The 22,951-nt window shown below is 42.3% G+C and overlaps 1 protein-coding gene across 4 annotated transcripts in view; it reads right to left on the reverse strand.

Annotated features, from left to right (window-relative positions):
* Positions 1 to 22,951, reverse strand: part of TOR4A (torsin family 4 member A) — a 57,336-nt gene that overhangs the window by 2,396 nt on the left and 31,989 nt on the right. For 2 of the 4 annotated variants that reach the window (XM_075579264.1, XM_075579263.1), the window contains exon 2: positions 6,621 to 6,736. The exons of the other annotated variants lie outside the window; for them this stretch is intronic. The gene's annotated coding sequence lies outside the window, so the exon portion shown is untranslated. The remainder of the gene's footprint in view (positions 1 to 6,620; positions 6,737 to 22,951) is intronic. 4 annotated transcript variants of the gene reach the window in all.

The raw sequence follows: 22,951 nt of genomic DNA on the forward strand, positions 1-22,951 counted from the left end.
TGTTAGACACAGGATGGCCATACCGACTAGTGCTTCTTCAAACAGTAGCATCTTACAAACATTAAATAAACATGAACAGGGGATTAATAGAAAGTAGAATGAAAGTAATGTGACGATGGAGAGGATTTGGCCCGGGATTAAAGGGGTTAAACCCCAATTCCCAATTGGCCACCTTTTAACCTCACCAGGGAGACAAGGGGTTAACTGGACTGAGGTCCAGAAATGTGATTTAACCCTGTTATAACCTGTAAAGGTGTATTTCCCTGTTTCCCCTGTGTCATTGTAAACTCAGTGTCTGCATCATACACACACTAGAATCCATCCGGAAGTACAAGGGTTAATAGTCCTTTAATACTGTGTCCCAAGGTATGGACAAAGAGAAATTCCTTTGCATACCAGGATAGCAGATGGTCCCCAGAGGCGCCCCAATGTCTAGTATTTAAGTATTGTTCAAAGGGTCTTGTCACCCTCCCTTATGATTTAAGGACGGAGGAGGCTCAAACCAGAGCAGTCTCCAAGTGTCCCACTTATCACTGTCCAACAAAGGTTATCTTGCTAGAGAGCCAGATGAGTAAACTGGCTGGCATTCCATTTGCCTATGTGGGGCCTCAGAAAGGAGACCCCAGAGTTCTACTGCGCATGGGCCAGCTAGCAGGGGGGCCTGTCCCAAAATGTGTTCCCCCATCAAAGATTGGCTGGAGATAATGGGAAACCAATCACAGGTACTTAATGTTACAGATAGAGGGACAAAAGGTTCATAACCGGCTGTTCCCCATATATCCGTTGTTAGTCTTCATGTAATGTCTTGATGCCTGCATGCAAGGCTTCATGTTTCCATGTCCTGCATGTGCTTCATAACTTTGCCTGTCTTGCTGTGATGTCAGCTGAACTATGGAAGAAATGGCCCAGCCTGTAATCCTGATGGCTTTCTTGTCATAATCTTTAAGTAAGTGTCTATATTTTGCTGTTATTTGTATAATCTGTTGTGTTCACCTTTATCAAGGAATAAATTATATTTTATCATATCTAAGTCTCGTCCCAGTTCAAACCCAGGTGTATATATTTTTATATATATTTTTGGTGTAAATTACAGCCTGTCACAAGCTACCGTGACAAGTAACAAAAGTAAATTAGGGAAATTATTGTGAGGAACCGAGCTCCGGTACCTTTTTGTAATGGATGCACAAGAAACGTCATAAAATAATTATCAAATTAGAAGGAATGAGGTTTGAACACTAACTGAAAGGGAAAAATATGACCCTTCTACCACCGTCTCCTATTTAAGGATGAATTACCGTATTTCCTCGATTCTAAGACGCACCTTTTCCCCCATTTTAACATGTCTGAAATTGGGATGCGTCGTAAAATCGATGTTTAAAAAAAAAAAAGAGAGAGAGAGAAGTCTGCAAGGGGGCGCTGCTGGAGCAGCCGCAGCGCGGGTCTTCACAGCGATCAGCAGCAACTCTTATCATACCACGGCTCCAATCACGACCGTGATCACAGTATTTGTGCACCATTTTTACTCATACCAGGTCTGAGGTTTTATACACTTCTTTAGCAAACAGTCTGTACCTCCGTGACTTGATTAAAGAAGCAATACGGGTTAACTTTAAAAAAACAAAAAAACACATACATATACATATATATATATATATATATATATATATATATATATATATATATATACATACATATATACACACACAATTTTTTTTTTTGTGATACGTTTGAAGTAGGGGGTCTCCGGAGTTAAACCCTGTTAATTTCAGCTCCCGGGACCCCCTGCTTCCAGAGATACTTACATCCATAGGGGGTGCTGGTATCTCTGCAGAGTTTAAAGGTCCAGGTCACGCGGGCCAACAGGAAGTCTCACCGGATGACGTCAAGGCTTCCTATTGGCCCATGTGATGCGGGACATTTAAACACCACCATTAGATTAAGGATCACAGTTTCTCTGCTTGCAGGGATAACCGCACCACTACAGAGATGAGTATCTCTGGAAGCAAGGGGTCCACAGAGCTGACATTAATGGGGTTCAGCTTCAGAGACCTCCAGCTTCAAACCTTTAATAAACAAATAATACATATATATATTTTTTTAAAGTTAATCCATATTCCTGCTTTAACAACTGTCTTACAATTACCATCATTGGGATAAAAAAAATTTGTGTCAAAGCAACTATTTGTAGCTCCTATTAACTGCACCAACCTTCGTTTCAGCTTCATGCGACTAATATAATTAAAAATGCAATTTTATATCTATATTTTGCCTGAGGAAATAGATTATAAATGTAATGGACACCAATCGGCTTCCTTATAGAAATGAAATCTCCCTTAAAGAAAAGTTTTACTTGCACTATATACAGTATATATATGAAAACTGCAGTTGTTATTATTTTTACTGGGTCCCATGTAGTTCTCCTCTTATCTGGCAATGAAGACCTCAAACTCACTACAAAGAACATTGAAAACAAGGGAGAATTGATATATCTGTTGAGTCTAAGGGCATTATTCCAGATGCTTGGAATCTGCTTCCCTGCTCTTGCAAATATTGTTGCCCGGTTGATTTGAATGTAGCTAATCTCTTCTCTAGCATTGGGAAGTGGCTTCACAACATATTAAATAAGGACCTATGACTTACAAGCAACCTAGCCTACTGTTCCCTGCTGCCATTTTGTATTGGCAGGAGAAGGCAGGGTGGCATGAGGGTATGAGAGGGAGACTCAGAGCAGGACAGGGGGCAGAGAGAGAAAAGAGAGAGACACTCAATTTACCTTATTGTTGAAAATTAACCTTTTTATTTTTGAAGATTTACCTTTTATTTATGTAGCCAGGTACCTTCCGGTCTCCCCGCGCTCCCGTTTCCCCCATCCCCCCCCCTCCTTACCCTCGGATATCTGGGAAATGTGCGGCAGAGCGATGGAGTCGCTGGTGGTTCCCTCCGCAGGGCGCCGCCATGTTTGGTGCATGCGCGCGCATGCGCGGAAGTGGCGAGAAGCTACCAGAGTGCCTGGGAGGTTGCGCATGAGCAGGGCAACTCCGCGGCGGCCATTTCAGGGGCACACGAGTGCGAGGTGCAGAGCGGCGGCCATTAGAGGGAGAACACGAGGCTCCCTATGTTAAAGGCTGCAGACAGGACTACAAGCTCCATGATGCTCAGGGGCAGTGACACCACCTGACACCAGGGAGCCAGTAAGGCTGCAGGATTCTGCTGGAGGAGCAGGAAAGACTATTGCATGCTGGAACAGGAAGCAGCCAGTGAAGACCAGGAGCCTGAAGCTGCAGGTTGGTCCACGGGGCAGTGCTCCAGGGACTAGGCAGAGGTTAATCCCCCAGGGCCCAGTTAGTCCCATGAGCCACTGCAGATGTGTTCTGAGTGCTTGCTATAGGGAAGGCCTTAATGCAGGAACCCTTTTATATAGCATTAGAGAGAGATATGCTGCAGGACATTGCCTGAATGCCAGTGCAGCCTGTGCTGAAAGAGTATCTGACTCCATAAGAGACACAGTTCGCAAAGGATCATCCGGCTGGGGACCCCTCCCCTGTGAAGTCAGCGTGTGTACCCATTCCTGCAGAGAGCGGCGCTGTGCATCGTGGGATCACGTTGCGGAGCTGCTGATCACTCAAGGTTATCTCCTGATCTCCTGGTTAGGACAATAACAAGGAAGGTAGTATACATTAAGTGCACCAACGGGCCCCAACACAGGGAAGCGCTGTCCCTCACACTCATACTAACTTTACAGCTCGTGGACACTCAGAGGTTAAGTGCCCTGGCACCTTGGTACACAGATGGCTATGTGGGTGATGGGATGGTATGCACATCTGGGTTGTAATGTTATTCATATATGACATGTTGATGTCTTGATGTTATGCAATCAGAGTTATGCGAAGGTTATCACGATGATGCTCAGTAAATACTGTTTATTCCCAGTGTGTGTATTTACTGTATGGTTGTTCTGGTGAGGGCACACTCCCACCACGTTGGGATCCCTCATCAGTGGAGGCGCTGCACCGTGAAGATAAGTATATACCCCAGGTTCCCCGTGGCGGAAGCTCAGCCCTCCTGGTTGCCAAACAGGTACAGCACCACACTGATAAGTAGTCAGATACACCTACCCCTCCCCCCCCCCAACCTCACTTAGGGTGGGGGTAAGATGGCTACATTTAATTGTAAAGTAAAGGTTTTATGTTTGAAAGACAATGTTGTGTACTTGGGAGTCTGGCACAGGCAGCATGTCAGAGAGAGAGACTATGACAATTTAATGAATAACCCCCTATATCTGTAAGTGCAATAATCTTGTGGAACCTATAACAAAGTGATTGAATCAGGATACTCATCATGGGTAGATCCACATGGAGTTTTCTCTCTGCCATTATGCTAAGTTAAAGAAGAAGATGCTCCCTTCCTAAAAACCTTTTCCCTTAAGTGAGAAGGGGGTCTCTGGGGCTGAACACCATTCATTTCAGCTCCGGGGACCCCCTACTTCAAGGGATACTTACTTCCGTAGGTGATACCGGTAGTAGCTCTACAGCTTTAATTGTTCTGGTCAAGCGAGCCAATGGGAAGCCCCAAGGGATGATGTCATGGCATCCCGTGATGCAGGAGCTTTAAATCCACCATTTCGATAGCTGCTACTGGCACACCCTGCAGGAGGTAACTATCTCTAGAAGCAGGAGATATCCGGCGCTGAAATTAACGTGGTTCAGCTCCGGAAACACCCTGCTTAAAACCTATAACTGTAAAAAAAAAAATTTGAAAAGTAGGATTATTGCTTTAATAAGCTTCCAATTATACTACTTTTTAAACGAAAAATGGATCAATAAGATTGTAACAGTTTTGCAGAGAACAGGTACTTGCACAAAAGCAGGTTAGGTAACACCTGATAAATGAAAATCAAGCCCACCCTGCTACCGCCGTTGTATTCACCGCTGCCTGGCGCAAAAGGAGGGGCCGTATCTGGGGGCCATGACGCCGATAAATGAGGATCATTCACAAACTCGTTAGTGATTGGCATGAATTATTCACCGACCAGCCCAGGAAAGTGACCCCCAGAATAAACTGCGACAGTGCAACTCTTAATGACATTGCGGTTTTATATTTGGCTATTATTCAAAGGCAGAAAATGGTGTTCAACTGGCTTAGACGAGAGCCCAACCACTGAGAAAGTTGTGCAGCTAATTATCTCATTAGATTTACAATTCTGAACTAAGTGTGACGGGAGTTTTACCACTGAACATCACTGCTGTACAGTCAGGAAGGAGTGATTGATAAGCATTGGCTAATCAAAGGTTCCCGTTCATGACCAGTAAAGATTGGGCAGTTTGTGGAAAGCTGCAGCAGTACGATAAGCTTCCAGTGGCAGCTGACAGGCTTGTGAAGGGGAAGTGCAATAATAACAACCTGTCAAACAAACCCACATTTTTGCTCCACAAAGAGCTTTCAAAAACTAATAACTGATCCCATTATATTTTCCTAGAAGGGATTGTCCCTTTCTAAGCATACACAGTAGCAGGGCCAGCACCTTCTGCAGTTGCAAACACTTAATGAAGTGTTGTCAAACATGGTGACGAACACTGGGTTACAATAAAAACAGAGAGACATTGGAAGCCTTGGCCAACGTCCCTCCAATTCCAGGGGCTGTCCCTCGGAGGACGAAAGTGACCTAATGACAGTGACATGTTTAATAGGTGCAATGGAACGGATTAACATGTACTGTATAAGTATTTTAAAGTCAGAGCTTTGGAGCGTTTGTACAAATATATTTAATGTTTTGGGTGATGAGACTGTTTGTCAGTACCCAAAGCCATGGCTAAATTGTTCTTTTTGCTCTGTTACTTGTTTGACTAATGATGGATTCATAGTTAGTTTGCAAACTGAGAAGCATAACTAGATGTACTTAAATCCGGGGCTCACGGAGACCAGCAACACATTTATTTTTCACACGTTACAAATAAGTTACATAGTGACATAGTTACACAATTACATAGTAGACGAGGTTGAAAAAACACACACATCCACCAAGTTCAACCTATGTTAAATTTAGACGACAGATACTTTATCCTATATTTGTACTTACAGTATATTGATCCAGAGGAAAACAAACAAAACACCCCAGTGACATATCATCTAATGATATCTTCTAAGGGGATTACAGTTTTAACTGTTATTTCGAGGGGGATTGGATCTTTCTAAGGAAGCCAATAACACTGATCAGTTTCTTAAAAAACATAATTTTTAACCTGCTACATTGGATTGCACCTTTAAATATGCTGCAAACCCTCTGAACCCAAAAATTCATTTTAATTGAGCTCTATTTAATTGAATTGTAAGACTCCTAGCAGCTCTTAAGACATGTGGCCTTATTGGAAATATTGCACATGAGGGGTTAACCACTTTGCAAGCAGGCGTGCCTGCAATGCACTGCACTGCACCTCTCTGCCAGGGAAGGGGCTGGGACTCGGGAGCAGAGAAAGTGAGAGAAATGTAAGGGTAATTACAGATTAGGAAAATATAATAAGTAAGACGAGCTATTGAGAAATATACAGAGAAAGGATCACGGAAATGAAAGAGTGAGCTACAGAACAAAGCAGGCTCCATAACGACGCGATATGATGGTGTACCTTGAGTTCTCATGCTGAAGGTCTGGTTCATCACCCACACGGTGTTCAGGCATATATGAGACGACTATCCAAAGCCAGAGTAAGGCGCAGCCTAAGGTCTACTGTACACTTCGGAGCTGAAAGGGGAATGGACAGTGGGAGGTCCCAGTCAGTGCTTCCTGGCTTCTAGGTTGCACTGTAAGTTCTGCTATTACCCGTCTCATATAGAACTCAGCAAAAGACCAGTACAGGAATCTGTACAACACTGCGCTCATTCCAGGAACAAAGACTCTTAGCACACGCACAATATATATATATATATAGATAGATAGATAGATAGATAGATAGATAGATAGATAGAGACATACACACACACACACACACACACACACACACACACACACACATATATATACATACACACACACACACACACACACACACACACACACAATAAATCTATAAATATATATAGCTATCATTTGTTATTAAAATGGAATATTATTGCATTTATTAAACAATGAGGGCGAACCAGCTCCATGATGTCATGGCCGTGCCCCCCAACACGCCCCCACCCCCGAGCACGCAACTGGCTGACCACAAATCCCCCAAGAAAATGAGCGCCGAGTTCTAGCGTCACCGTGGCCGCAGCCTAATTGGGGGAATGTTTTCATGTAGTATTTTTATACATTTTATAACATTTATCATATGCAAGAACATATGATTTTTTACTTAATTTTTCTTTTACCCATTTGCATAAGTGGTCTCTGTTCTATTAGTGTTTTTCAAATGCGCTGTTCCATTTTATAAATTGTCTATTGTTGCATTCATGGTTTTTATTCTACAATAGTGTGCTTAATATAAATGGTTTTTCATGTCTTTCTATACACCCTCTCCATGTATTCCATCACGTTACATCCTTGTTAAGGTTTTCACTTGATGCCCGTAATGATCTCAATGTCAAGCTGGTCTTTGGATTAAAAATAGGCAACAGACACCTCATACCCCTGCTGAAGTCACGTGCTGGCGGAACTATTTGGGACCCGGATGTTTAGACGTATGATGTCATCACGTCCACAAGCGGCTAGTGTATTGAGACACTTGCGCATACTTACAGTGGTTAAGTTGATACAATTGGTTAGCTTTGTTGCTGTTCGTTTCCTGGATGTTTCAAAGGCATGGACTTGTATATTTCATCATGGAGCCTGCATTCGGAGTGATTGTCCTTTGCTTTGGAACATTAGAAGGCCCAGATGAGTACCATCTTTTTGAGATAATGTATCTCTCAATGCGCATGTTCTAGCTACACTCGTGAGTGTGCTATTTGTACTTCTATTTTTGATAATAAAAGATCAACACAGATTTACGCTATGTGGCATGCGCCTCTTTTCTTTTTATATATATATATATATATATATATATATATATATATATATATTAACAGTACCGTGGGACACGAAATCAGGAGATAGCACTCAGACATGAGCAGATGAAAGACCTGTATTCGTAACAAAGCACAAAATAACAATGTTTTGGTCCCTAAACAGGACCTTCCTCAGGTTCACACGGTATCTTTATTCTATACTATTGTTTATGGAACATGCACTTGCTTATACGTTTTTTGCTAGTGGCGTGCCGGCTGATATAGATATATATATATATATATATATATACACATTTATTTATTTATCTATATATATAATTTTATATATATTATTTATATATATAATTTTTTTTTTTTTTTAAAGCAGCATCAGGGGAAGTTGACTGTTAACTTGTCACAATGGGGGCTTTTATGGGGTTTGAATGGGGCTGGGTGCTGCAGGCATGCTGTTCCTTCTGAAGATGGCTCTGGCCGATTAACAATGCAGCCTTTTGTATGGCTGGATGAGAAGGCTCTCCACTATTGGCCGGGGTTGGTGGGTTTAAAGCTGCAGTTCAGTCTTTTTTTTTTTTAATTTATTTTTTTACTTCAATAGTTTCATGTGTGCAATCTCTAATTACCTAAAGAACTGTATAGCTGCAGGTCAATTCGTTCTCCATGTATTGATAGGTGAAATTTGGTGACATAATTAGTGAAGGGATCTGTTTTTCTTCTGCTTCTGTCTCTCAGTGGAAGCTTATGAATATTCATGAGCACTCCTGCACCGACATGTGCTAGAGGGAGGGCAGGGCTGACAAAGGGGTGTGCCAGGTCTTGTGACAGGACATGAAGGGGCAGTGCCTTAGCAAATGGTTGTTAAAATAGAATACAAAAAAATTGGTCTTTCAAAGTTGTTGTTTTTAAAACAGAAAATGCTAAAAGTATTTTTTCTTACTACAGAACTGATTTATTAAAAAAACCCACACATGCAGGATATTGACTGAACTGCAGCTTTAAAGGACATCTTCTTCTTTTGGGGTCTCCTGGAGACCTTTTTGGAAACGGTCAGGCTGTGTCAGCAAGCAATAGCTGGTGTTCGGGCACAGTATCCATAGCCCTTGCGTTGTGGGTAGAGTTTGCCTGGCAATCCCCCATATTGTGTCTTGTTATAGTTATTCCAAATTTTTAAATCATTAAATACTGTGTCATTTCCTTCCAATTCTAGTTTTGTCTCATTTTGGGTGGTGATGTGGGCTATGAGGTTGGTTTGATTCACGGAAAATGGGGATGTACCCGGAGTCCAAAATCAAAGTGTAATCAGGTATAGAGCAACTTGCATTACAATTGCTTGCATTACATGTGAATCATACTTTAGTCAGATGAATTTGTGTCGTCAGACTTGGCTGAGAACTTTGACCCAGATAGAAAGGAAAAGAGTGGTCCAACCAGAAGCAAAATCTCATTAAATGAGTCTGGTGACGTTTGTAACCACAGCCCTGAACGCGCCAAAAAAAAACAACCTTTAAACAATTTAACAATAAAAATGATCTGCCTTAAAGAGGCAGTCCAAACAGCTTAAAAAAAAAATTCAAAAAAAAAAATATATTTTTTTTTTAATATATAAGCATCATTTGATTGGCAGCTTAGGTCATTAGTTTTCAATAAAGGTAATCAAATGATGCTTATATATTAATTTGAAAACTAATGACCTAAGCTGCCAATCGATTCGTTCTCCCGAGATCGCAGCAAAGACCCTGCTTCCCAGGATTCATTAAATGGCGGCCTTTTCAGTTTCAAATCAATCCTCCAGTCAGTGTAACTTAGCAGCTACAATGTATTCTTCTATTACTATGGCAACAGTATCTATTGTTACAGTTTGCAACTCAAACTGTCGGGAATATTGGCAACAAATTATCACAAACAGGAAAGTGTTACAAATATCTTGCACTGCTGCGGAGATGTGATAAAACCGGTTATAGAAATAAAAGGATGCTCAGTACATGAAAACTCATTTAAAATGGTATAAAGACTTTAATTTTAAAATTAAAATATAGAAAGTACAGTATTATCGTATACTACAGAAGTGATTTATTTTAAAAAAAAATACATGTATGATATTGCTTGGATTATTCCTTTAAACCAGGCCTGCACAACTCCAGTCCTCGAGGGCTGCAAACAGGCCAGGTTTTCAGGATATCCCTAATTCAGCACAGCTGGCTCAATTAGTGGCTCAGTCATGCTGAACCACTTATTGAGCCAGCTGTGCTAAAGTAGGGATATCCTGAAAACCAGACCTGTTTGCGGCCCTCGAGGCCTGGAGTTGTGCAGGCCTGCTTTAAACTAATGTAAACCTGCGCTCTATTCACTTGCCTGACTTTGAGTCCACTTTACGCTCCTCCCTCTCCTCTCTCAGCTCTGCTACAGACCCTGACAAACTGGTCAGGAACTACAACTCTGCCTTGTCCTCCTCTCTTGATCTACATGCCCCACTTTCTCTCTGCCACCCTCACCCTTCTAACCCTAGACCCTGGCTAAATTCCCACACGCGCATGCTGCGTTCCTCCACTCGTTCCTCTGAACGCCTTTGGAGGAAGTCTCACACTCTCGCAGACTTCCTTCACTACAAATTTATGCTATCCTGTTTCAACTCTGCCCTCTCGCAAGCTAAACAAGCCTACTTTTCTGCACTAATCAACATGCACAAGTCTAACCCACGCCGACTGTTCTCTGTCTTTGATACTCTACTCAAACCACGGTAAGCTGCATCGCCTTCCTCCATCTCCGCTCAGGACTTTGCTGACTATTTTAAGGAAAAGGTGGAATCCATACGTCAGAACATCCCCTCTGTTCCTTCCTCCCATCCTACACCTCTTCTTAACTCTCCTCCTGCCTTCTTTGACTCTTTTTCCACTGTCTCAGAGGAGGATGTGTCGCTGTTGATCGCCTCTTCTCCCTCTACCACTTGCCCTCTCGACTCCATTCCCACCCATCTCCTAAAACCTCTTGCTCCTACTATAATCCCTACGCTCACACACATTTTTAACTCCTCCCTCTGCTCTGGAACCTTTCCATCCTCCTTCAAACATGCAACAGTCATACCATTACTCAAAAACAGCAAGCTTGACCCTACCTGTCTTTCTAACTATCGACCTGTTTCCCTCCTGCCTTTTGCCTCTAAATTCCTTGAACGTCTTGTATTCTCTCGCTTGCTCCATTTTTTCAACACCTAGACCCTCTACAATCTGGCTTCCGCACTGCTCACTCCATGCAAACAGCCCTCACTAAAATAACTGACGACCTCCATGCTGCCAAAGACAGAGGTCATTACACTCTGCTCATATTACTCGACCTTTCTGCAGCATTTGATACCATAGACCACCCTCTTCTCCTTCATATTCTACATACTATTGGTATTCGGAATAAAGCTCTATCCTGGATCTCATCCTACCTCTCCCATCGTACTTTCAGTGTCTCTTCTGCTAGCACCTCCTCCTCCTCTATTGATCTCTCTGTGGGGGTACCCCAGGGCTCCGTCCTAGGACCTCTTCTCTTTTCTCTGTACACACTCTCTCTAGGTGACCTAATAACATCTTTTGGGTTTAAATATCACCTCTATGCTGACGACACATAAATATACTTTAACACCCGACCTTACACCTGCTGTACAAACCAAAGTTTCTGAATGTCTCTCTGCTATATCATCCTGGATGGCCCTCCGTCGCCTTAAACTCAACATGGCTAAAACAGAGCTCCTCATACTTCCTCCCAAACCTGGCCCTACTACCTCCTTCCACATTACTGTTGGAACTACAATCATTTACCCAGTAGCCCAAGCACGCTGCCTAGGGGTCACACTCGACTCCTCTCTCACATTCGCCCCTCACATTCAAAACATTTCTAAAACCTGTCGCTTTTTCCTCCGCAATATAACTAAGATACGCCCTTTCCTTTGTTGCTCGACTGCTAAAACTCTGACTCAGGCCCTCATTCTCTCCCGTCTTGATTACTGTAACCTCCTGCTGTCCGACATTCCTGCCTCTCACCTGTCCCCCCTACAATCTATCCTAAATGCTGCTGCCAGAATCACTCTACTCTTTCCTAGATCTGTCTCAGCATCTCCCCTCAGAAATCCCTCTCCTGGCTTCCGATCAAATCCCGCATCTCACATTCCATTCTTCTCCTCACTTTTAAAGCTTTACACTCTTCTGCCCCTCCTTACATCTCAGCCCTAATTTCTCACTATGCACCATCCCGACTCTTGCGTTCTGCTCAAGGATGTCTTCTTTGTATCTAAAGCCCTCTCCCACCTTAAACCTTTTTCACTGACTGCCCCACACCTCTGGAATGCCCTTCCCCTCAGTACCCGACTAGTACCCTCTCTATCCACCTTTAAGACCCACCTTAAGACCCACTTGCTTAAAGAAGCATATGAATAGCACTGTAGATATTCTGAACACATGATACACAAAGCTTGGCCCCCTGCAGACGCACTTACCAGAACTCCCTCCTACTGTCTCTGTACTTTCTCCCTACCTACCAATTAGACTGTAAGCTCCTCGGGGCAGGGACTCCTCTTCCTTAATGTTACTTTTATGTCTAAAGCACTTATTCCCATGATCTGTTATTTATATTATCTGTTATTTATTTGATTACCACATGTATTACTACTGTGAAGCGCTATGTACATTAATGGCGCTATATAAATAAAGACATACAATACAATACAATACAATGTAACTGCAGTAAGTAAAGATTGGGGCTCCAAGGCTGCGGCCATAGTGATGCTGAGCATGCGCGTTCCCATGAGCGCACGGCACTCAGCTGCTTGCAGAGACAAGCAAATTTGTTTTTGCCACTCGCTGGCGCGTCACGAGCGGTTTCGCCCAATGAGGGCGAACCAGCTTCATGATGTCATGGCCGTGCCCCCCCAACACGCCCCCCACCCCGAGCACGCAACTGGCTGACCACAAATCCCCCAAGAAAATGAGCGCCGAGTTCTACCGTCGCCGTGGCCGGTATATCTTGTATGGGTGTCAATGGCTATGTTGGACCTTGATTGTAGTAAAAGTCACCTTGACTAAGCAACATATAATGATATGGTTACTCACTGATGACCATGTGGCGATCAGGGTGCTGTCAGCGTGCTCCTACCAGAGCATTTCAGCGTACAAAGAGTCGTGAGAGGCGGTGTTTAATTAAAGGTTTATAGGAAAAATGTCCTAGTGGTTTTAATGGAATTCCTTTACTTGAGTAGACCTGGTTCAGTAATACACCCGTTTTGCCACCGGCACACTTTGATAAATATCCCCAACATGTGTAATCAGTTTTCTTTTTACAGAATAACTCACAATATACTGTATCGCATATGAGCAGTGTTTTCTTGCTTTAGACTTATTAAATAAAAAATTACAAATAACTTCTAATTGTCTCACGTTTCTTTTAAGAAGAGTTACAAATAGATATTTATAAGGCGATATTACAGTGTACCAAACCCTTCCTGTGTTAGACCAATGTTTCCCCAGCTGATGTAGAACATATCACAAGATTGACGAGAAGATAAGGTTCCACGTGACAGATTTAATGTTGATCAAATACTGAGTGCAATCTCACATCACCAAAATAAAACTATACTTGCGGTAAGTTTACCCTGATATATTACCAGAAAATGTTTTTTTGGTGCCTGAGGCACAGGGAGATAAGGTGATTATCACCGGGGTTTGAACCAGGTTCCCCTGCTTCCAACTGTGTGTCGTTATCAGAGTAAGGCGAAGTCCCCGGTGTTGGCTGCTGCACGCACGACTGATTTGGGATCCCAGTCTTTCTGCTGGCACCACATATAGCCCTTATATACCATTTTCTGGTTTTGGAGTCAACCAGGCATCAGAGTGTGTGTGTGTGTGTGTGTGTATGTGTGTGTGTGTGTGTGTGTGTGTGTGTGTGTGTGTGTGTGCGTGTGTGTGTGTGTGTGTGTGTGTGAATAGGGGACCATGTTATATGGTTTTGAAGCAAAAGGTGGCACTGTGCGCTCATTTGCATGTCATTTCCCAGAATCCCTTGCTGCAGTGGAAGCACTGTGTGCTGGGTGATAATGGTGAAAAGCAGGGCTGCAGACCTGTCTAAGACATGCAAATGAGCATACAGTAATATTTCCATTTGAAATGTGTGTGTGTATGATGCCCACACCACGTTGCAATCTCTTTTGTCCCAATTTAAGGCCAGAAACACTGTATAAAGTTTAATGAAGGGGATAATAAAAGAATATAATTATAAAAAGTACAAGATCAGGGGTTGATCAAACCACAATGTGCACTGGTCCAAATAGTGAGGCCTAGTACTTCGTGTTAATTTAAGCAAAGAGATAAATAAGCAATGAACGAAGCCTGTATATTTATATTTGCAGAACAAAAAACTCCTGATTTAGAGCTTGTTTTATAATGCAGATTAAATACTCTAAATGCATTCAATCACACGTTGGCTTCTTCACCCTGAAAGAAACCCCATCTGCTTAAATAGATAGGTACATAGAAGGAATTAAATGCCTCCTGTACAATCTATATAAAAGTGATTTCACAGATCTGGTCTACAAAAAATAACAGTGCTTGCTTGTCAAACCGCTGTTATAACTGTGTAATCCCTAGAGCAGTGGAGGTGCCACCCATTTTCTTCTAACCCAGTACAGCGAGGTTGCCATTGTTCTGTTCATCTTTTATTGAATCTCACCTGGCCTCAGTAACTCATAGCGCACAGTACATAGTACAGCTGAACCTCGTTATAATGCGGTGCTTGTGGTCCACATAATGCGACCGCGTTACAATGGGGATCGCGGAAAAAATGGCTGCTGCAACCAGGGGTTCCGCGTCCGCTGGAGGGGGAGAGCTGGGATAACTCTCTCAGCTGTCCCTGAACCCTGAAGCACCCCCACCCCATGCAGGACTTCCCCCCCCCCCTCCTCAAGTGGTGTCGGGTGAGGGAGGAGGCACCAGCACAGACGATCCCAGAATCAAGAAAGGTAAGAGGTGTGTGTGTGTGTGTCCTCTCCCCTCCCCAACTCTCAGCGAAAGACAAACTACTTGTAAATAAGAAACCTCCAGTGAATGAAATTGGCGTGAGTCTTGTAAATCCAATGACATCTGCTTAGGACAGGATCACACCAAGTATTTTTTGTTCTCCTAGTATATTATTGTGTAAATAGAAAAAAATAGCAACTTCTAAAGTGCTTCTCTTAGTTTTTACACTCGTTGAAATGTTTATATTGATGCTTCTATGGTAATGGTATGCAATGATTTGGGGGCTATTAGGAGAATTTATTTTATACTGGGAGGGGGGTTTCCTAAAATGTCTCCTGGATTCCTGCAGGGTGTAGTGGGGGAGGGACAGGGTGCAAGTGAAAGTGAGGGCAGGGTACACAACAGATCAGCAAACAAGATGGGAACGGGCTCTGGAGGACTGATCGTATGAAATGCAAGCAGCAGAGATATACAAAGAGGCTCAAGTTATTTTTTGTTCACCTTATTTCATTGGTGTCAGACGTGAAAGTGGGGTTTGTGTTGGAGTCAGCAAGGGAATGCAGGGAGAGTTCATCTTTACTGATGTGTGTGTTTGTGTGTGTGTCCGTTAGCAAAAAAGCATTGCATTGAAAAAAAAAAAAAAAAACGCTCGCGTGATGGTGCCAGCCGGGGGAAAGAAAGGTAGGAGATGTTCCTGAGCCACGCTCAGACCGCGTTGTAGCGGATCGCGCTATAACGGGGTTGAGCTATATTACTTTGTGCTTCAAGTGCTTACAAGGTACAATCAACTAAACAGATATCCTTTGGAGGTATGCTAGTAGTAGACAGTGTGTGCTGCTAGCCACCAGCTAGTCTCCCTAATCTATTTGGAGGGACGTCTGAGGGGGTACTGTATATACTCAACTGGCGACACTTATTAAATTTGAAAGGTCTCGCTCTCAGTGATTTGCGGCCAGAAGAAACCAGCAGATGAGAATTCGCAAAAAAACAAAATCGCCCATCTCTAATCAAAATCTGCAACTACCCCAGCACAACCGGCAACTACCCCAGTACAACCTGCAACTACCCCAGCACAACATGCAACTACCCCAGCACAACCTGCAACTACCCCAGCACAACCTGCAACTACCCCAGCACAACCTGCAACTACCCCAGCACAACCTGCAACTACCCCAGCACAACCTGCAACTACCCCAGAACAACCTGCAACTACCCCAGCACAACCTGCAACTACCCCAGCACAACCTGCAACTACCCCAGAACAACCTGCAACTACCATAAAGAATGCTAATTTGTGGATATTTTCCTGGACCTGCTAGTCACTGAATGGGGAAGAAAGTTGACACTATGCCATACTGGTGTTGAATTACTATACAAACAAATGTCATCATAATTCCTCTTTTTACTTCCACATACTGTACTAGAGACTTCTACATAAAAGACAATTACCGTACTGTTTTCTCAGACATAGCATTGTAGTTTACAAGAAATTAAGGCTTAATGTTTTTAAATATAAATATATAATCAACATTCAGCTTTTGATGGTCAACTGCTGGATGAAGACCTCTGATTTAATCCTTCCATCTTTCTTTGGTAATTTTCTTTGTTATCTATCAAAACCAATTTATAAACTACAACATTAGGCTATGAAACAGTCAACGATTCAAACCAGTTCTTGGGTGAAAGTGAGGTGATGAATAGAAAAAGCCCAAAACCGGTGGATGATCTGTATGGAGCCAATTGCTGCGTGAAAAGATTGGCCTTAGATTTATGGAAAAGAAAGAACAGCTCCTGCGCTCCTACAGAAAAGGCTACAATATACCAGTGACATTTTTACATTTAGAACCTACAGAAAATATGTTCAAATATACTAATTTTCTGTAGCATATATATTTAATTTATGCTACTTATTCTGTTCATATTTTGAATGATTTGTATTCAATTAATTATTCATATTTGTTTTAATTCTCTCTTTGCAGTGTTTTTTAATGATATAATATGGGGATTATTCCTCATATTAGCTATTGGAGGTATATGTTATACATACAGATTTTTATATAATTATAAAGTGTCCAGGGTTTCCTTTTGTTTCAAGAGTTTTTTCTTGTCTGTTCCAGCGAGTTTGTTATAGTACTATAAAGCTTTGACATTCAATTGGTGAGCTTAAGTGCGTTGATGTCACACGCCGGGCGTGTTGACATCACTCGCTGAGCGTGCTGACGTCACACGTTGTGCGTCATCGGGAGGATCCCCCTTGTTGGTGATTGGTGCACCTTGAGACCTCAAATAGAATCTTGTAAATCTGAATGTATACCTTTATAAAGCGCCATGGCGTGAAACACATAGGTGGGATTATGCCTTCATTTTTTACATGACCCAATAAATGTATTGATTTTTTTATGGAAACGCACTTCTCTGTATTTTTTCAATTTTTTCTGTTGGTAGTGCTCCGTTTTTTCCTCTTTCGTTTTTCTGCAACCAACACAAATGGATTGCACATGGAGTACCCTAGGACATATGGAGTTGAAGTTTGAATGCTGCAATAATGAAGTGAGTCCTTCTGTGATTACACAGCACAACTCATCTCCCTAGATGGCTGAAGGAAGGTGTGGTCAATTTATTTACACTCTTATTTCTGGACACTGGATGTGTTAAACTTTAACTACTGTGATTTGTGAGGTTTCGCAGGCAAGCTTGCCTACTCACACCTCATATATCTATTGTATTATACCTCAAGGGTACTTTTCCGCTGGAATATCTATATTTTATATCTACAGTATGTCTGTCCCTGGTTCTGAGCCCCACACATTTTTTCAGGACTGCTGATAAAAATATCCTGATTAGAGACTGTACAAATAGGGAATAGAAGTCTGAAAGAGGAAGTTTCAGATTTGACTGACCAGGACAGTGAAATAAATGAGAAGCTTCATAAGGTTAAAAAAAAAAAAAAAAAAAGTGTAGAAACTATTTGAATAAGAAAAGTTAGAGATGCAATTTGCACTGGAAGAAGCAGAGGGTGCCTTGGAGCAGGAAAGGGGCCAATCCCTCTATAGTTCCATTTATAACTCTCAGATCAGAGCAGACTCTGAACGAAAGAAGAGAAGTATTCTAACAATTCAGAAATACCACAGAGCTCTTATCCATGGAAGGATGGAGAGAGACAGTTATCTGCGCAAACAATCTAAAACTGTGGTCCTACAGGCTGCCTACAGGGGGATGAAAGCTTGTCAGCTTTATCACCAGAATAAAGCAGCCTGTGTTCCTTAGTTTGGAGGATGCACTGATAAAGAAAGAAGTATGGACATGTTAGGCAATGTGTGATTGCACTCCAGTTATGTTACTGTGCCCACGTGGTCCGAAACAGATTCCTGTCCGAAACAGATTCCTTACTATGAAAGGAGCCGCTATAAAGATTCAGTCTGTGACTAGAGTGAGACAGAAGCATATCCGCTATCTCACACTGAGAAATGCATCACTGGTTATCCATCGGTGCTTCCGTCTTAATAAATGTATGCATTGAGAAAGAGAGGCCCAAGACTACAAGTCTACAGACTGCAAAGGAGAGATGGTACAGGGTACAGTCAGAGTTGATGAGAACCATAGTTGGTGTGCTGGAGATTAATGGTGCTGAGCCAAACGTAGTTGGTGAAATGGAAAGATGAGCTTGAGCGAGAAGTCCTCCACAGGGTTGAGGAAGCTAAGCTTGAGTGCACAGGCGGCAAGGACTTTGTCACCAAGTGTCCTCTGCAACCATGACTACTCGTTGCGGTCCCGAACTGATAATGAGGTATCAAGCCTCTGTACTTCATCTCCTGAGTACCAGATAATTGCCCCAAAGGGGAATAAAAAATTACTGGTAAGAGTGAAAATGGTCTTGAGAAAAGACATTGCATTAAGAAGAACCATGAAGGTACAGAGTTGGAATGTTCAAGGACGGGAAAGGATAAGCAACGAAGTTCAGTGGGCCTTGAACAGTTATAATTCTCATTGCTCTTTGCCGAAACATAAAAGCAAATAGAACCATATCTACGGGTTTCGTCGGAAGCCGAGGAAACATTCCGGCAGTGTGAAAGACACAGAAAGAATCAAACCAGAGTTCCAGGACTTACTTCATTGAAGTCAGTCTCTGCCAATGACGAGGACATTGATGTGTTTGGAGAGCGGCCGCCCCCAAAACAGCACACATGTCAATATCTAATGCCGACGATAGGACTGAATCTCCTGAAAAGGATTGCCTTAAGGAGCTCATAATGAGGACGCCGCCTGAAGGTGGGGTACACTGATGGGTGTACATGGTAGCTCACCTCAGGAGGTCTGAGCTAGGGGGAGGATATGCGAGGGAGTGAAGTGTAAACTCCCTCACTCTGTAGGCGGGGAAACCACACCATAGAGGTATGCTATGCTAGGATGTGGACAATTAACTCCATAGCAGGGCTTTAAAAGGCAGGAAATAACTCCCTGTCACTGCTATTTGTTCTAAAACCTCCAGAGACAGGTCAAGAGGCTGTGGGGTCTGCCCAGAAGGTTGTACTTGGGAGCTGCAAACGAGGTGAGCCAGGAGGAAGTCAAGCTGCTCAGAGGATGTGCCTGTCACAGGGGATGGACTTACCTCAGGAGCCTAGTGGGTGGGTGGGGTTTGGATGTGTGCTGGATTGAGTGTTGGAGTGAGAAGGGGGAAGAGAGAGAGGGGATGTCGCTTAACTTCTTACCTTACGCAGAGCGGTAACTCGTCCTGCAGCGTCGCGGTTTCCTGGCGACCCAACGTTTAATAACGCTGCATCGTCACATGACATCACATTGCCGTGACAACTTGATGTCATATGGCGATGAGTTGCCATGACAACACAATGTCACATAACGTCATGATGCTGCGACACTGCAGGAGGAAAGCCGCTATTGAAAGAATTACCTTGCCCTGTAAGTAACTGCAATCCGCCCTTGGGTGTGTCAGAGCAAAGTCATTTTTTTTGACATTCGATGAATGATTAAATAACTGCACTGTGTGGATACTGGATTTTGTTTGTTCCTATGACTGTCAGGTACAAAAAGCACCACACATTTTCTGCAATACAATCTCCCCTCTACATTACTGATCATCACTAAAATAATCTTCTTATGTACACCATCAATGTGATAGCAGACATGAGTCACGAAGATTACCTTCCCTTACCATGTATTCGTCAACGCGGCGTCATTTGACGTCAAAGACAATGTAAGGAAGTGGGCGCAAGCAGGGGAGGAGAGCGGGCAGGGGGGAAAGTATGCGCGCCCCTGACCTACAGTATGGGGGCTTCATGACTACTATCTTTTGAGCATACTCTGACCTGTTATACCAAGTGCTGGGTTATCCTGTGACAGACATAGACCTGTCTGCCATTTATGGACATACAGTTACACAGGTGTAGTGGCCTCCTGAGTCTCTTAATTATGTATGTTTTTGTTCATGTCTATATCTTTTTTGATTTACCAATCCAAACCTTATTTTTCTACTACAGAAGTAAATGTTACGTTTTATATTCTATTAATTTATTCTATTCACATCTGTAATGAGCGATAGCAAGTAGGGATCCTTCTCTTTAAGTGGAAAACATTATTTTGAAAAATTACCCCATCCAATATAAAACTAACATTGTGATAAATCAAAAAAAATAATACTGGTTTTAAACCTTTAGACGTGCATATTATCAAATCTTATATCAAAACTACCTTGCCACCTCCAGTACCTCAAAGGGGTTATTATAAGACAGCTTGCAGCCAACCAATTATCTTATTTTTGTATGTTATATAGGTCTGATATGTAGATCTAATATGATGAAAAATACATTGGTTTATTTATGCATACATTCCCAAGACTAAAAAAAAATCTCCTGGTGTTGTTACATCTATTGAGTATGTATATATATATCAGCTACAGTATGTATTACTCTTATCATAATCGGTACATCATCTATTTCATGGGTCAATGATACTAATACAACACTCTGCTTTATTCTACTCTCCCACAATACCGCATAGCTAAGGCAATTTGGATAAGTTGTGCTGACTGCAGAAGCAGCCATAAATACGTCTTTCCATCTGTACGGCTGTTTCTGCAGTCTGCACAACTTCTCCAAATTGCCTTAGCTATGCGGTATTGTGGTAATTATTATACATACGTTTTGTCTCTCATATGCTTGGCTGTCTCCGGCTGTCACTACTCCACCAGTGTACTCCATAACGACAGTATGTTGGCACCAGTGGTCATGCGAAGATTCATAGGACATCTTTCAGTGCTGGAAGACACCTTAGGCCGCCGCGCTTATAGACCCGGCGATGGAGCGTAAAAACAAGTTGATTTAATCTGTTGCGCGCGCCTATAGCGGGCGCAACCGCAACACAGCAACCAAAAATCACTGAAGTCAATGGAAACTGATTTTTTTAGCGACCGCCGTGTGACGTCAGCAGTTCAGCCAATGAAGGCGAACCACTCTCAGCCATGCCCCCTGCTCACCGTCTCTTGTCTCCTACACTATAAGCTGAAATCGCTATTACAACGGCGACGTATGATGTCACGCGGTCGCGTCGCCGTAGCCAGGAGTCTTGAATGGGCTACAAACATCAAAAAGGTACCTTGTAGCAGAAAACGGTCCTTAATAACTCTCCACAGATCTCTCCTTATCCCTGTCTGCTTCAATACAATTTGTCCAAACTGCCTCCACTTGCATGTGCCTTTATATTTATTTCTACTGTATATATGTATGTTACCTCCCGTATACTGTGCAATATATTGGCACTGTAATTAACATGAATGTACTGTACTGGGTAACCGTGATGTTAACAGTATTACTTAATTTTGCAAAATGTCTATACTTGTATAGTTCCCAAAACGTACAACGTTATGAAACAATATTTGGTAAATAGAACAGGTCATCTTAATAAAGCATTTACTCCCTCAGGATAAAAATGAGTGGAACACATCACAAGGTACAAGCACATATAGACAAACATGTATTTAATCACCAAAGAGCAAAAACATCAAAGCTGCAGTTCAAGCAATATCCTACAATACGTTTTTTTTTTAATAAATCATTTCTGTACTATGAGAAAATACTTGTAGCATTTAAAAAAAAAAATTAAAACAATTTTTAAAGACATTTTTAATGTATTCTAATGTAGCAAGCATTTTGGTTTCTATAGAAACCATTTACAAAGTCACACCCTCTTCCCCTTCTGAGACATGCTCTGGCTCTTGAGTCCTGGCCTCCATCTAGCAGTGCACCAATTGTATCTAGTAACTGCCTAGTCACATGATCTTCCCCACAGAACTTTGCATCGCGGGTACTGTTTTGCAGCAATAACTGAATTAAATAAACCTGAGCAAAGCGATCGATTACAGGAGAACGGATCGATCTGCAATTTAGCTAATCACTTGTCAGTGTGCAGATTGTATTTATGCACATAAAATGGAAAATAAATAAATCAAACATTTTTTTTTTAAATGGCAGCTTGAACTGCAGCTTTAAGTACAAGATATCATGACATTATGAGCCATATTTACTAGCAGGCGTTACTTCATAATACACCTTTCAGCCCATTCACGTCAATGTTCCATAAAGGGCGCTTGGGATGAATGTGAACTAAGGATATGGGCATATTTAATAAGTTTAATGGAGCTGATTGGCATTAAATAAAATGGGCCTTTGCCCCACAAAAAGCGGTCTAAAGATTCGTCAAATTAAGTTCAATATGCTAATTTGCTCAATTCTGATTTGCTTAATGCTGACTAATTATAGGGCATATACTGTACACAGCATGTTTCCATCACTGGCCTTATTGTGTAAGTTCCAATACCACTGATGACAATGAGACTTGCAAAACTGCTTGATCGGCACTATGGGAGATTACAGAATAAAGCCACTGTCTGGCAATATGTTTCTGAGAGTTTACTCATTTGGCTACATAATTAGCCCTTTGAGGATTTGCAAAATGTTTCTTAGCGAATA

The sequence above is a fragment of the Ascaphus truei genome, chromosome 21, assembly GCF_040206685.1.
Source record: "Ascaphus truei isolate aAscTru1 chromosome 21, aAscTru1.hap1, whole genome shotgun sequence".
Classification (NCBI taxonomy): Eukaryota; Metazoa; Chordata; class Amphibia; order Anura; family Ascaphidae; genus Ascaphus; species Ascaphus truei.